At 32.6% G+C, this 18,048-nt stretch overlaps 1 pseudogene; it reads left to right on the forward strand.

The window, feature by feature from the left end:
• The first annotated feature begins 4,971 nt into the window (after nt 1–4,971).
• LOC127118030 (uncharacterized) lies at nt 4,972–7,586 on the forward strand (annotated as a pseudogene).
• Nucleotides 7,587–18,048: the final 10,462 nt, after the last annotated feature.

The following is an 18,048-nucleotide window of genomic DNA, read 5'->3' on the forward strand; positions in this document are numbered from 1 at the left end:
TTGCATTTCTGGTTTGTGAGATATGATCTGATCAATATAGGTGTGACAATGTGTGTCACACCATTTCTTGTCCAACTTGTGGAATTTATTTACCATGCCTATTGAATGTCAAATGATCTGAATTTTTGCATGATGATACTTCTGGATGTTAAGTTCGCTTGTGAATATTTGTAGAATTTTTGAGTGCATTTCCAATTTGTTTGAGAATTTCTCTTCTGTTTGACCATTTGTGAACGTTTTGAGAGTCATGAACTTCTATGATTTGTGAAATTCTTGATTTTTATTGGATGGACCTGAAATTTTGCACATGTATTCTAGACACCTTGAAGTTTTCCATGGCTTTGGTTTGATGTCCATATCATGTTTGGATTCGGTTTTATGCTTGCTTGAAGTTGATGTATGGTTTTGTGCCCTCATTGAGCTTGTTTTGCCTTGCCTTGCCTTATGGATTTTATTTGACTTGCTTCCAATAGTCCAAATACAATGAATTTTGGTGTGATGATCCTATGATGAATGTTGTTTAGCCATGATTTTTATTGGGATTTATTGAATTGTTTTTTATTTGAAGTGGATTGATTCATTCTGTTTGGTTCTATGAGTTTTGAATATGCACGCCTTGCGTTCTATGCATTATGAAATGATATTGGGTGATGATATGAATATGAGACCACTTGGATTTGTTTCTTATTGGATTAAACTTGATTCTTACCAATTTTCATGTTCTGTTTTGGTTTATTGCTCCCATTTTGACCCTAGGCCTTGTCCTAGTGGTTAGTGCTTAATGTTTGAGCTTTGTTTCAGGTCAAAGAGTACAATTGCTTATACTTGATGATGTGCACTCAATTTGAGACTTGTACTTAGGCCTTGTGGCTTGCACCTTTGTGCATTGCTTTGCTTGATTGTTGTTTGACTGTGTACAGTTAACTGTTGACCATTGTCTGTTTGACTTTTGTTTGAGTTGTGTACTGATTATGTTGGATTGTTTTCAGGTACCTTAGTTGCTATAGTTCCTTTGTGAACTTGCTTTTGGCTTTGCTTGATAGCTTGAGCATTGAGGTATAATGTCTCTAACTCCATGTAGTCTGGAAGACCTGGCCTGTTATTTGGTCAGGCACCTGTCTGAAGTCCTCCTTAAGAGGCAATGCTTGTGCTTGCTTATCTTTGTCCCTGTACATATCAAAGACCTCCTAAGTGAAGAGGCATTGGCAGACACAAGAGATGTGCAATCCATCTCCTGCTAGTCAGTTGAGTCATCCCTTGGCTCACATTACATGTTGATGCCTTGAGGATATTAACCCAAGATCTCTGTTGAGTCAGTCATAAGTGTAGAAGGGTTCCCACTTTCTGAACCCACACTTTCATCTGTCTAAAGCTCTCCCAGACCAGGGATAAGAGCTGTGAGGCACACCCCTCACTTCCCATTTCATCTGCTTCACCCTAACTCTCAATGTTAGGGTTAAGAGCTAACATCACCTGATTACAGATGGCTTGTGTTGTACAGCCTAACCCTTATGTGAGCCCACTTTGTGTGTGTATAGTGTGTGCTATTTGGGATTGTTTGCTTTTGCATGTGCTGTTAGGATAGCTTGCTCCCTGTGCAAGTTAGATAGTAACCTTAACTTAGGGATGATATGCATGATAACATCTAGGCTCGAGTCGTAGTCTCCCTAGTTGTGTCTCCCTTTGTTATCTGGTTAGGCTAGTCCTTAGTCCCTGCGTAGGGGAACTACGTCGCCATGATCCTCATACCAGATGAGGTACGTAGGCAGAAGATGAGTTGATCTCTCCGGGCGCCCTTTTGTTTTGTTTGTGTGAGTTGTTTCTCCTTTTCTGGTTGGAGTCCAATGTAAGTCCAGCGATTGGCATTCGGTTTCCAGTTTCTTTGTTGGAGTCCGACATAAGTCCAGCGATTGGCAGTCGGTTTCCAGTGTGTGTTTGTTGGTTCGGAGTATGATGTAAGTCCAGCGATTGGCATTCGATCTCCATGTTTGCCTGTTTTGTGTGGAGTCTGACGTAAGTCCAGCGATTGGCAGTCGGTTTCCTGTGTGGTTTTGTTTGGCGTGCGTTAGCCGAGCTACGAGTGCTCTGATTCTTCTTTAGTCCAAGAAGATACGTATGCATAGGATGCGACATCCTAGCGAGCACGTTTCCCCTTGTCCCGAACTACGTCGACTCTGATGTCTGTGCTTGACAGACTACGTAGGCCCATGATGCGATATCCTGCCGAGTCAGTTTCTGTTGTTTTCTTGTGTCTCTTTCAGCCAGTGTGTTTGTTTTTGAGCAGCGTTTAGCAACCTTTATCCTTCCTTTTGTGCGTGGATACCGTCGAGTACGACGGATGCGTAGGGGTGCTAATACCTTCCCTTCGCATAACCGACTCCCGATCCCATTCTCTTTGGTCGCGAGACCATGTCTTTTCCAGGTTTACTTCGAGCGTTTCTTTCCCTCTCTTGGGATAAATAACGCACGATGGCTATGAACTTGTCAAGTCTTACAAAAAAAATTGATGCTATGAACTTGTCAAGTCTTACAAAGAAATCATGGGAATAACAGATATGCTTTGTCAAGTCTTACAAAAAAAATTCAAGATGTAGTTAATGCTATGAACTTGGTTCGTTCAACAAAACATCTTATTCAAGGTTTGAGAGAAAATGGTTGGGATATATTGTTTACTAAAGTGGTATCTTTTTGTGAAAAGCATGGTATTGAGATTCCTAATCTTAATGATGTTCATTCAACAACAAGATTTGGACGCTCCCATCTTGAAGAGAATCAAGTCACAATTCAATATTACTTTAAAGTTGAAATCTTTTTCACTACCATTGAAAAACAATTACAAGAGTTGAATAGCAGATTCAGTGAGCAGGCAATGAATTTGTTAACTCTTTCTTGTTCTTTACCTCCTAAGGATGGATATAAAGCTTTTAGCATTGATACTATTTGTTCTCTAGTTGAAAAATATTATCCTATGAATTTTAGTGATCAAGAGAAGAATAATTTGCAATTTCAACTCCAACATTTTCTATTTGTTGCTCGTCAAGCATCAAACTTGAATAATTTATCAACTATTCAAGAACTATGTTCATGTTTGGTTGCATCTGGACAGGCTGAAACTTACTTCTTTATTGATAGACTACTTCGTCTTATCATGACTCTTCCCGTTTCTACGGCCACAACTGAGAGGTCTTCTTTTTCAGCAATGAAAATTATTAAGACTAAGTTGAGAAATAAGATGGATGATGGGTTTCTTGGAGATAGCATGACAGTATATATTGAAAGGGAGATTAGTGCAAGCATTAGTTCGGAGTTAATTATTGACGATTTCAAGTCACTCGGAACGCGTAAAACATTAGTTTAAGGTAGTTTTAAGTCATGTAATTTAAATTTTTAATAATTAACTTTGTATTTATTTTAACTTTAATGTTTTATTTAAAATACTATTTACATTTTATTTATAATCTTTATTTTACGTTAGCGGTCATCCCAAATTTTTTTATCTGACTCCGCCACTGATTAAGCTTGAGAAAACTATCTCTAGTAGGGATCATGGCTTGAAAGAGTTTCCAAGAGAAAATAACCAGTTTAGAAGGGGCAAAAATAATCTAGATAAGGTGTTTCTATGGCTTGAGTTCTTCTGTACCATAAATTTGGTCTTGTAACAACTAAGTTGTAGCAAATAAACCTTTAGTTTTTAATCATTTCAAATGGATATTAGTAAATCATAGACAAATCTAAACATGCAATTATCAAGAATAGTTTCTTTTCCACTTGATATCCTTGGGCTTAGGGGTAAGACAACGAAAATATTATTGCCTAACGTTATATGTAAGCATATTACAATTTACAATTGATGAGAAAGAAAAGGCAATAAAAACATATTGAAAACATATATATTATTCGAACATCCTAAGTTTCCAAAGTAAGATACGAATCCAACGTGTAGATATGTATTATAGTATTCAACTTTTGAGAAGTATTCCCTAATTATTGTTTAATGACGGTCTGACATAATTTAGACTCACATGCATGCATAATTGATTGAGAAATAAATAATTTTGACATAATGTTATTCCGTCGAGGATTTCTATTTTTTATCTCTATTTATTTTGCATTTAAAGGTAATAATATTCTATTTTAATTAATAAATAATTCATTTTAACCTAATAATTCATTTTTACCTAATAATTTTACAATTGTTTACATGAATTTTCTTTTCTTTTCCAACTAAACCAATGAATAATTAATTTTAACGTAACAATTCAAGAACCAATAAGAAGCAGTAACGCACGAGTCTGTGCGGATTTACAGGTAAGTTACTGGTCTAGACAATAGATAGATAATAAATTAGAGCTATATTTATACCCCGCTGAACACCATTAAAATTATATTACATTATATGCTCTAGCTATTCTTTTCATATATATATATATATATATATATATATATATATATATATATATATATATATATATATATATATATATATATATATATATATATATATATATATATATATATATATATGATAAATCTCTATTTACACTCTCAATTAATAAATCTATTAAACCTTAATATTTGTGTTTAAGTTATATTTTTATTAGTCAGAAACTTTAAAAAACTCAACAATAATTATTTAAAAATCTTAGAATGATTTAATGAAGGAAAAATTTAGGGACAAATTTTTACTTTAACTTAATCACTTCAAGAAAAAGTAAAATTTTACTTTACTTTGAATGATTTAATAATAATTATTTTTTCTTTAGAAAAATTGTTTAATCGTCCTTCCTAATGAAGAAAGGGATGATATATATCTTTTATTGTAAACAGAGAAAAGAATTGTTCTTTAATTGCAGAAGAAAAGCTTAAATAGAACCAAAAGAGAGTAGATAATGGGCAATCCACACGTAAAGAACATTAAAGAATCAACTACAATACTATATATAGATATAGTTATATGTATTTTGCAGAATCATCACTAGCATTCAATACGCCAAGAGAAAAGAATTGTCCATCTTGAAGCAGTTCAAACAACTTTGGTTTGTTATTATATTTTAATCCATAATCACAACTCTACATTTTCTGCATTTTAATATTCTGTCATTTCTTTTACATATTATTATTTTACATTTCTTCTGCATACTTGTTTGACTCAATTCATACGATGTTTAAATATTTAACATTTTATCTTTTGGCTTGCAAATATTCAAGGCACAATCTTCTCATCATCGGTTGAGAATTCAATACGACACGCGAGATAATGAGGAACAACATTGGTTTGGCTAATCCATGGCTAAATGAAGAAGCCTTATCATGGAAGGTGAATAATAGTGAAAAGGATCCTGAACTTGAAACTAAACCCTCAGAAGTCGATCGCATCATTGCAAAATGTTGCAAATTTGATAACCAAATAAATTTGATTAGTGAAGCATATCATTTGATATATGGAGGTTCAAAGAATTTGTTAGACGAATCTTTTAATCTAACTGAAATTGAAACCCCTATGAAAAACAGCGTGCTACATATTGCAGCTTGGAATGGTAATGATGAGATTGTTACTCTTTTAATTGAACGTGCTCCAAAACTTTTGTATATTTTAAACAAAAACAATGACAGTGTCTTACACGTTGCTGCAAGAGCTGGAAACACCTCCATCGTTCAAAAGCTATTAAATGCTCATATTAGTTTAATAAAGCCTAAAAATGATATGGAAGCTGACGGATTTGAGAAGACATATATGGAGAAACTAGTAAATTTTGTTCAATTGAGAAATAATCAAGGCAACACTATGATTCATGAAGCAATGTTATGTGACGAGAACAAAATTGGATGGGATATGATTTTCAAAGTTTGTGAAGAATATAAATATGAATATTGGGGAAGGTCAATTAGTTGTTATGATTATGCAATATTTGATGCTAATCATGCAAAGAAAACAATACTTTACCTTGCAGTTGAAAATGGAAACATGGATGCAGTCAAGTTAATATTGGAGAAGGGTAAGACGGATGTTGGGTACATAGTAGGATTCTCACCCTTAGTAGCGACAATCATTATGCATAATCAAGGTATGTCATTACATATTTACATACTTAGGTGATAGAAATTATTAGAGATTATTGGCTATAATATTTATGTTTGTGTCAGAAATCATGAGGATCATACTAAAACACCAGCCAAGATGGAACCATTCATTGGACAAAGATAATAGGCTTCCTCTTCATTATGCTGCATCTATAGGTAACTTTGAATGTGTTGATTTATTACATGGATTATGTAAATATTGCATCATTCAAAGGGACAAATATGGTTACTTCCCAATTCATCTAGCATCTTATGGAGGTCATGTGGAAGTACTGAAGAAGTTGTTACAATATTATCCAGAACCATCTGAGATGCTTGACAGTTGTTATGAGCGTAATATTCTTCACATTGCAGCAAAACATGGAAAAATGATGTGATATGCTATATATTACAAAGTGAAATTCCTGAACATCATAAACTGATAAACCAAAAGGATAATAAAGGAGAAACTCCATTGCATTTGGCTGCAAGATCATGTCATCCCAGTACTGTGTACTACTTAGTTAATGATAAAAACAAAAGAGTGAATCTTGATTTGGTTAACAAAAATAATGAAACAGCTCTTGACATTATTAATGCACTTTATGAGGTTGGAAAATCATCTTTGAGACAGGCAAGTAGTTCTATCCTCTTTCAATCTCAGAGCAATGTCAAATCAATGATTTAATTAGCTCTAACACCAATAAATAGTCATTTAGCTATTTTTAACAATGTTTGAAATATTTACAGCATCTTACATGGACTGCATTGAAATCTGCTGGTGCAAAGCAAAGTCCTGGAAAAGTAAGAATTCATATTGAATGTAAACCAAGTGATGCTGAAGAATCCCAACAAAGTAAAGAAAAAGAAAATGTTTCTAAAAGATATAAGAACAGATTAGAAAACCTCACAATTGTTTCAACGCTTATAGTCACAACTTCAGTAGCAGCTTGTTTAGGCGTTCCGGGAGGAGCAGATGGAAATGCAAATAACTTAAATCATGCAATGTTTCAATTTTTCGTTATTCTCATCACAATATCATTCTTCAGTTCCATTAGTGCTACTCTCATACTTTTTTGGGCAACACTTGGATTAACTGAGTTTGTGACTTTAGCTGACAAAATTGTGATGCCAGTTCTTGGAATCGCTCTGTTTTCATTATCTCTAGCTTTCATGGCTGGTCTCTACATTGTCATCAGTAAAATTACTTGGTTGGCGAATGTATTTCTAGTTATGACTGTGATATTTATTATAGTCGGGGTTTTATTATACATACTCCTTTTCCTTCCATCATCATCGACTATAAAGCCCTTGAGATACATTTCACATTACCCCTTACTTTATTTAGCATCACGCGCCGAATGTAAATTTCATCAACCTCTTAAACCTTCGGGTAGTATAGGAAAAAAATAACGCATAATGTTTCTCTTTTGTGTGTGACTGTAAGAGATAAATATGTATGTTTCTTTTGTTTGTACCAATAAATGTCAATGATTTTTATTCAGAATAAAACTTATTTTTTAAAATGATGTATTTAGCCATGCTTATCTACTCTTTTTTTTTATGGTTTTAAATTGGAGTTATGGGTGCAATTATAGTTGTGTATGTTACAATTGTGGTTACACATATTTTTACTTTTTTGATGTAAATAATATTTGCGAGTACCTTTAAAGATATCATTCAAATACTCATAAAATTAATATTTTTTACTGCATTAGACAAAGATTGAAATTTGTGAGTTACTCTAATGTTGATGTTTAATGTCATGTCAATCACTATAATCCCACGGCAAATTAACAAAATTGTTATAGCAGATCCCTCTCGAAATAACTCACTGACCACTGCTCAGTGCTTTCTATCCCTAGTCTATCAGCATAAAGCAGAGTAGGCGGTGTATAGAACGTTAATTTTCTATGTCACTACTCGGGGTCTCCTATCTCTATTCAACTATCGTAAGTACAACACTTTTGATAGGTCTAACACATAATCCAATGGTCAATATTCCCTATGTGCCCAAAATCAAATTACAAAAGTATCTAACATAAAAAGCATTGCGAACAAGAAGCAATTGAATAAGGTTATAGATCAATAGGTTCATACAATGGTCAAGTCAACATAGAATCCAACAATATAAAATAGTTTCATCATAACACAACCTAACCTAGATGAGTTTAGCTACTCATAGTGCAATTAAAAATATCACAATTGATAGATGAAAATAACATAAGAAGTGCCTTGAAGAGATGGTCTCCAATGGCTTCAATTACTCTAAAAACCTCCACTTATTCTCTCAAATCCGCGCTTCAATCTCTCAAAATCGCAACCCTTGTTAAAGTGAAGAAAAATTAGATATCGTGCCCGTAATGCCTTACATCACGCGCGGTACATCTTTAAAGACCTTATCGTGTGCGCAATGGTGCACATGATTATTCCAGTGCCTGCAAGCTTTTGCTCCCCTTTTCACTCAAATTTTCACAAAGTCCAAATTTTCAAACTTAACTAATTTTTCCTCATTCTTCTTCATTTTAGCTCAAATTTTTTCACTTGTTTTCTCCAATTCTTCGACTAAATATATGCAATGACGAACTTTCATTAGCGATCCAGGCAAAATTTAGGGACAATTCCAAGGCAAAGACTACAATTTAAGAATCCACTTTACTCTGTTGAGATGCAAAAGAGAAGAAGATCTTTAGAGACATATGGAATATAACAGTATTTAAACTCAATGGAAACTCAACAATTTCCATTGCCATTGTACTATTTCTTACACAACAGTTACATATTTAAGGAATTGCATCTTCATGTACAATTTCCCATTTACGGGTCAAATCAATAAAAAGAGAAATTTCTCATCAAATTGTGCCCAATTGTTTTTAATTTATCTATTTGTTTAGAAAATGTCTTTATTTTTTATAAATATTGCATTAAAACTTTGGCCAATAAAAAAAACCTAAGAATAAAACAGTAAAATTGTTTTTGATTTTTGAAATGTCTGATGGGAAATTGACAGTCCCCAATGATGCCTTCATCGCATAAAGACATCAAATCATTTACGTACCGCCACAACCCTTTCAGTACAAGCAACATAGTCCTCCCGTGAAATTGCTCATATACATGTCAACAACAATGAACCCCTTGAAAGGTTACTAGGGGCATTCACATTTTCTTGTCGCTCATAGCGTCATTAAGTTTCGCGTGTCGAGAAGTCATAATCGTCTAACTCACCAATCTTCATTGGTCTCCCAAAACAAAAGTCCATTATGTTGGCACCACCATAGAAGAAAAGTCCAATCCATATTGGCAACTAGAAAAACAAAATTCCACCCTGCTGGCACCATCATAAAACCAAATCTAATAAACATTAGTACCTAGAAAGGACCTCACCCTTAAAAATGAAGACCACTTCCAAATATATTCAATCATTTGCACTCTCACGTCCATGACATGCACAACATGCATGATTTTCCAACCGAAGCAGGAAATCTTATCCAAAACTTCTCGCTGAAACCAGAAATTGCATCAAAAACAAAAGTTATCATCCATCGCATGCAAACATAGCATCCTGCCTAAACAAGAATGTCATCAAACACAATCATACCAATCATTAGCATACATATGCATAACATTCTCACAAAAATGGAAAGTTTTATAAAAATGAACAAATTATTCATAACTAAAAATCTCCAGTAGTTGCATCCTTGCATGCATCTCTATATATCATTACATGCACGGTGTTTCCACCCAAAGTGGAACGACATACAAAATCAAACACAACATAATTCAAGATCCAGTGTCAATCATAAGTACCAGGTAAGTCCTTTTTCAAGTCGGTCGTATTTCTATGAATAGAGTTCTTACCCTCTTTGAATTATTTTCCAGCAAGTCATTCTTTAACTTTATGGTTAATAATAATATTCCCCAAGCTCCCCAAGGAGAGGTTACTGTAAAAAGTTTCTTATGAGCTTTTCCTCTATAGAGCTTTGCCATGAAGCTTCCTCCAAGGGGAGTCTGTTTTGAAATATTTTCTCCAATAGATAAACATTTGAGATACTGATCTAGTATTCTCGAAGAGTCTTAGATACGATTGGGATGATGTTCCGTCTTTGGAAAATTTTAATTGTATCATATAACTTGATGGTTCATTGATCCTCAAGGAGTCTCACGTACCTTGTTTGAGATACTTCTCTAGTATCCTCGAAGAATCTTAGATATGATTGTGATATTATTCCATCTACGGAAAATTTCAATTATATCATATAAGATACTGCTTCTTTGATCCTCATAGAATCTCGCTTGTTTCATTGAGATACTGCTCTGGTATCCATGGAGAATCTTAGATACGATTGGGATATTGTTCCATATTTGGAAAGTTTCAATAATATCATATAAGATGTTGCTTCGTTGATTTTCAGGGAATCTCTTGTATTATGTTCAAGAAACTGCTTTGCTAATTATCAGAGAATCTTGTCCTTATAATTGAAAAGGTTGTTCCATTATCAGAAAGTTTCAATTATGTCACAAAAGATATTGTCTTGATGATTTTCAGGGACTCTTGTTTAGTTCATTTTCTTCTAATGAATATCTCATTGCATTTCACCTTTGCATTATATCTCTATATTTTGAAGGACAAAATTTTGATGTCTCTTCGTATCTAATTGACTTCTTCCCTGAAATAATGAACACCATGGCAATTCGTTTTCTCGGGTTTAAGACAATTAGATAGGGACAGGTGTCACACTCCAATATTGTCATACCAGTTCATTCCATTACATAATTCATTTTCATCTGCACTATCATGACCATTGCATTTGATCATTCCCTTTTTTCTTTTTCAATTACAAGTTCATCTGTATATGATCCATAAAGTTTAAAGTATAGGGTTTTAAGTTTTTTATTTTGACTATTTCCTTCATCTATTGCATTTAAAGTCAAAATCCTGGTTTGATTTTTAGCATCGGGTCATTTAGGAGTTCATTGCAAATTTGGTCCTTGTATTTCTTTTCCCTCATATTCTCTTTTATTGATTTTAAAACATTTAAGTCATCGTATCATGCTTAGGAGAAAAAAGGAAGGAATTTTTCAAGTAAATAGCATTGTTACCATAATCAAATTAGATAATTTTAAGACTATTTTAATTTTAGCGCATATTTTATTTTATAATCACTTAGGAGTATTTTTACATATTATATTTAGTTTTTGCATTGTGAAAATACATTAAGCCAAATTAAATCATTTTCAATTTGATTCTAATATTTTCCAAAATTAAGTTTAACACTAAAATAATTTCTTAAACAAACACCAAAGAAGAGGATTCTTGGAGTCTCACATTCCTTGAATCTTCGAATAAACGCTCTCGAGACACACGTCTTGGGTTAATATTTCATTCAGTCCTTTCGTTTCTAAAACACTTAACATAAGAACTTGGATGGAAAGAGGGACCATTAGAGTCTAGCATTCTGGTGGAACCTTTGAAAAATTAACTCCGAGATATTCATCTTGTTCTTGTTGAGAGTTCACTGTCCATCAAACAAATTTTGTAATACATTGAATGAAAAATGTATCATTGGGGTCCAATATTCCGATAATACCCCGATTAATTGATCTTGAGGCTCACGTCTCGTTCTCACCGAGTATTCTTCATTCACCTTTAAAAAACACTCAAACACATCAAATGTATTTTCTCTCCCCCGTGCGATTGAAACAATTTCACAACAACACATTTGTCTAATCCCTTCAAATGCGTAGACAAACTAGCACTTAAGTCTCCCTCATTAGCATACAAGCCAATGTTTAACCATTAGGATGCGATCTAAACATGTGCTCACCATAACAAACTTTAATCAATCAAACACTTTTAAAAAAGAACATTGCTTAATCCTTTCTAACGCATATATAAACTAACGCTTAAGTCTCCCTCGCAAGCATGCAAGTGAACGTTTAACCCTTAGAATGTGATCTAATTACTTGTTCATTAAAACAAACCAACAAATATTCACCGAACTGCGAAGCTTTGAGTTCCTTTTTATACTCGAGGATACGTAGGAGTGAGACCCGCAATCTCGTCAAGCATTAATCAAAAACTTTTTTGCGATCCCTTTTATTTTCTCACCTTTTACTACCCGAAGAAAACAATTAACATAAGATAACATTCAATCGTAAGTTTAACTAAAAGGTTCCCATTGAGAACAACGGACGTGAGGGTAGATAATACATTCCCCTTGCATTATCGACTCCCGAACCCGAATATAGTTGTGACGAGCATTTTCCTTTTATTAAAAGGTTTTATCGATATTTTCCTTTTCCTTTATTGGAATGAATAAAGTTTGATGGTGACTCTGTTTGAATCAGTTTTATCGATATTATATTTTGATATTATTAGTAATATTAGGTAATGTTATTATTATAAAAATGAAAAATCAAAAAAAATATTTGTTAGTTAGTTTTACTATTAATTTCATTAGGTATACTATTATCATTGTCTTAAATATTGCTATTATTAATATTAAAAGAAAAAAAAAGTCAAAAAAAGAATTTTGTTATCATTATTACTATTATTAAATTGAATAATTAAGTTTGTTATTATTATAATCATTTATTATTATTATGCTATTTAACCGACAAATATTTCCAAAAGAAAAATAATAGTACAACATCTTGCAACAAAAAATATGTTATTTCCTTCCTCAATCCTCCAAAAACATTCCAAAATCAATCTCAAATTAAAACTAGATCTAACATTAATTTTTCTTCCCAAATAAAAATAGAAAAAAATCATAATATTTTTACCACCTTATTTTGTAGTTTATTTCTCTCTTTGTTTTTAACTTTATAATTTTTCTATATTTCTCACTCTATTTTATTTTTATTTCCCACTGTTTTCATTTAATTTCATTATTAGCATTGTTTAAAACTATTCAGTATTATTAGTAAGTATTCGCTTATTCTATTAAGGTATCTTATTATTATTATTATTATTATTATTATTATTATTATTATTATTATTATTACTCATTTAATTATTTCACTATTTTTATTATTAGTATTATCATCTTTAGTGTGTCTAATCAAATTCATTGAGTCAATAAATCACAAAAAATCAAACAAGTTGTATCTTTATTTTTTAATTTTCATTAAGTTTTTTAATAATTATTTTATTTTATGCACTATTAGTCAAAATGATTAAAAATCACAACAACAAAAAATATTTAAAAAATGAAAAAAAAAATAAAGGTTTTAATAAAATTCAAAATCATGATCGACTTTACTAAGAAAAAAAATCTAAAAAAGTCTTACTTTGATTATATAACTTTTATTAAAAAAATTAACACATTAATGTGAGTTTAAATGCATTTTTAAGAAAAATAAATAGTAATAATCAATTTTTATGTGCCACTTTATGGGATTGATTTTATTTCATTTTTTTGATTTGTTTAAGAACTATAAAAGAGAACTATCAGATTGTGAAAAGGGGGGGACATGTACGATAAAACTATCAATACTAGAAAAAATTCAAGAAAAAAGGTCTACTCTTACTCTTTTCCCCCTCCACTTACACGAGAAAAAAAAACATCTCACACACACACTAGCAAAAATCTCTCACACACACTAGCAAATTCCAATACCCAAACATATCTCATATTCATATCTTTTCTCCACACTTTTTCCCAGCCAAATCTATAACAAAAATACCAAACCTTCACTAACTATCACAAGTTCAAAAACCACCACCAACGGATCCATAATAACTCATCACACAACAAAAACAAATCAAAAAAGAAGAAAAAGAAGGAAATATATCAATGAAACCGCATCTCACTGTGAAATCTCTACAAGACCACCGTTGAATCTCTATGCGACTCAACACAATAACTGCACGAGTCACCCAATTGACACCACTGCAAGTCACTGCGTATTACCCTTCACCGAAAAAACCGCGTCGGTGACCTCCGCTCTGCTCGCCATCCAACCGACGCCACAACGTCTCCGATCTCGCTGCCACATGTCGAGTTGGGATTGGCTATGAAAGTTTGGTTTTGGAAAAGGTCAAGACATGCTACTGGTTATGCAAATGGACACCGCTGCTACTATGTGTACGTTTTATGTTTTTTTCTTTTTTATTTATTTTATTCTTTCTTTCCCTTTTTTATTATTATTTTGTACTACTTTATCTTACTTACTAGTTTTTATAAAATAAAATTATTTTTTAGACTTTGTAAATATATTTGGGATCTAGAACCATTGCTATTTGCACCACATATTGTTTTATTTAAAGAATCATAATCTTAAAGTAAATCTTTAGACATTTATAAAAAAATATATATATTTCCTTTTCATTTAAATTTAAATAACAAAAATGACTTCTTTAGTTCCCTAAAAACCAAAAAAACATTCTCTTTTCTCTATTAATTCAAAAATACACAAAAATATAGCTTTCAATGTTGTAAATAATTATTTTCTCATTTAAATTATAAAAATACCAAAAATAACAATAGAGTTTAATAAAAATACCAAAAATTAATAATCATTAAAGTAACAAATAAAAAATGAATATTATAAATTACAAAAAGTCACCTTCCATTATAATTAATTGGTGTTAGGTCTTTCCTTCATTTTATTAAATTAATCTAAGTTAATTAATTTTGATCTCTAATATATTAAATTCAAAAATACATAAAAAATACTTAAAAAATCTTTAATTCGTAAAAAATACAAAATAACAAAAGTTATAAAGATACACCCCCCGTCCTTTTATTTAATTAATTAATTATTAACTTTAATTAATTTTGATTATTAGTTTATAAACTTTATGATTAATTCAATTAAATTAATAATTAGGATTTTCTAATTTTTATTAATGATATCATTTTGGGTTTTGGGGTTTAATTTAATTATGGCTTAATTAATAAAATTGGAATGAATTCGATTAACTAATTATAATATTAATATTTAACTAATTAGAGATTTAAAATTATGATTAATTAAATCGAGGAATATGGGATAAAATTATGAATAATTGTGAGGTTTTTAGAGGATATAAATTAGGGATAAAATCGGGATAATGGATATATCGTATGACATCTTATTTAATTTATTGTTTTAATCAAATTAAATTATATTTTTGCAATCAAAACCAATGGGGTACAATAAGGGATAAAACTCTAAAGTTTTCAAGGGTTAAATCGGGATAAAGGGTTATGTGTAATACCTCATTATGACTCCTAATTTATTTTCTTAAATAAATTAAAACTATTTTTGCAAGGGATAAAAGGGATAAAATCAATTTGAACTCACTTCAAACCGTAAGACCTCTACCCTAGTGTATTGAGGCACTTTTCAAAATTAATTACTTCTCCGCCCCCGATGCGTGAGAACTTTCAAGGGACAAAAACAATCAACCAACCAACATTTTTAAGACGAACTACGAGGCTCTAATCCTTCAATAAATTTGAGGGTACGTAGGCATGGAGTTGTAAGACTCTAGCGAGTATAATAACAAAAAACATTTCTTAGGTATTCTCTTACTATAATAATAAAACATTTTTGTAAATAAATAAATAATTAAACAATTAATAAATATTAAAGCAAACTTTCCTTAGAAACACACTAACCCTCGAACTAAAGGAGGATCCCATTGAGTACAATGGAGGTAAGGGGTGCTTAACACCTTCCCCTTACTTAATCGACTCCCGAACCCAGTATCTCACCTTTAATTTATAGGTTTTATCATTATTTCCCTGTTCCTTAGGAACGAATAAAGGATGGTGGCGACTCTGTCATTTTTCCAGCCGCGACAGCTGGCGACTCTGTTGGGGAGTTCTTATACTTTCCCTAAAGAGAGTCAATCCTAACCTTGTGTTTTAGGGTTGTGTTTGTTTCTATGTGTATTTGCTTTCCTTTATTTATGTTTATCTATTTATTTATTCACTTTATTATTTAATATATTATTATGCCTGTCGTATCATATTGATTGGGATTTTCAAAGGTGTGAAGCCAAAACCCAGGCTTGAGAAAAAATATAAGCTTAAGTAAGGGGTCGTCCTGTCTCGGCCACCGGGGTTTTCATCCCGTGGGGTCTTTGATGACGATTCCGCCCAGAATAGATCAATTCAAAAGGGTTGTCATGAGAAGGCCAGCACTTCTTCGTGATAAAACTTTGAATTCGATCCATGACTCTGGGGACCTCTTCTAGAACCCTCTTAACTTAGGGTGACCTTATGTTATCAACCTGCAAAGGTCGTTACTAAGGTCCCGCCTAGACGAGACTTATCCCGAAGGATTACCGTAGGAAGGATTGCTCCTTCTCATGGTAAAACAAGGGTATAATCCATGACTCTAGGGCTATCATCCTACAAAAACTTTATATCCTACAAGTGAGGGGATTGGGTAGTCTAAGCCTAGATCTTACATACCATAAGGAATCTACCCTTAACTAGGTCATGCTTGCATGTTATCTTACATGTCTTGAAATCGTTTGGGTTTACCATGCCAATTATTACCCCTATCTATAAGGTACATTCTTAAACAAGGTATCCTTATATTTAGCATTACCCTTAAACCCATATGGGGGTTCTATATCCATCACAATCTCTAAACCCATGTGGGTTCTCTTATCTGTCATTATCATAATGTGACACTTGCATTGCATCTAAAAGAAAACCTTTTAGCATACCTTCAAAGTAAAAAATAAAAAAGTATTTTTGCATACCCATGCATTTTCGTGCATTTGCATACATACATATACATTTGCATATCCTTTCCACTTTCTCCCCTATCCAGCTAGCAAGTCTCCCGATGCTCGCAAATGAACTTGCCACATGTCTCAAGAAGAGAAAGTACGATTTAGGAGAGAAGGTAACCCTTTGCCTTGCAAACCACCGACCTATCCAATGCTCTAAATACAATGAACCTGAATGATGTCACCATAACAAGGTCTGGAACAATATCTTCTTCAGCAGCAGCCCTATGCGCCTCATTAATCACAACAAAGGAAGCTTGGAAGGAAATTGGATCCTATACTAACGTCTCATGACTTAATCAGAGGTGCCCTAGTGGAACTACAACCGAATGATCTTCCTCCTCGTCCATATCCTACAAGTTATAACGAGAATGCCCAATGTGAGCACATAGTCCAAGACTTGATCGACAACAAGCAATTGACTTCTAAAGAAGGAGTCCTATTGGTGAACAATCTCCCTTTATCTTTATAAGTGGAAGAACACTAAAGACAATGGATCAACAACGAAGCTCATCCCTGGAATCAACAGACTTTATCATTTCTAGTTGTAATTTCTTTTTTGCTAAGGGTTATTTGTATTTAAAACTTGTGCTCTTTGAAAAGTAATATTAATAAAACGAGCATGCATATTTTTGAATCAATCCATTCGTTTACACTCTCTTCTATGCCATCACTTGCTAAAAAATCAAAGTTTTCCATTTCACTTTTACCTTTTAACAAACTTAAGAGGAGAATGATGTAATAAATAACTGAATTTGATGAGTATGCTTTTAATAGTAAGACCTGGCTGACGATGTAAGGCATTGTTTCGCTTCCCCAAACACTGGAGAAATAAGGAGTTAATCCGTAGTCAACCCCCTCGAGCCAGAAGTTGGTGTTTCTTTTTCAATTCATAAAAACCCTTAATATTAACCAGGGGCAGGGTAGTTTCAATTAAGTTAATGATGCATTCTAGTCTCAAGAGAACCATTCCATAATCACATCAGTAAGAGGTTCAAGCAACATCTTCCTTACACCATTCAACATTGAGGAAGAAAGGAGGACAAAGCTCACAATAGCTAACAAGGAAGTCACAACTTTCGAAATATCAAAAAAAAAACACATGAATTATTCCAAAAAGAGCTCGCTAAGTAAAAAAAAAGAGGGAAACAACCAGAATTTTTTTACTTAGGCAAAAGATAGGGCATCATGTTTAAAAAAAGGGCCGTTAAGTCAAAAACTAAAATGGAGCTGACTTAGGCAAAAGGGGCATC

Source organism: Lathyrus oleraceus, chromosome 2 (genome assembly GCF_024323335.1).
Source record: "Lathyrus oleraceus cultivar Zhongwan6 chromosome 2, CAAS_Psat_ZW6_1.0, whole genome shotgun sequence".
Taxonomy (NCBI): domain Eukaryota; kingdom Viridiplantae; phylum Streptophyta; class Magnoliopsida; order Fabales; family Fabaceae; genus Lathyrus; species Lathyrus oleraceus.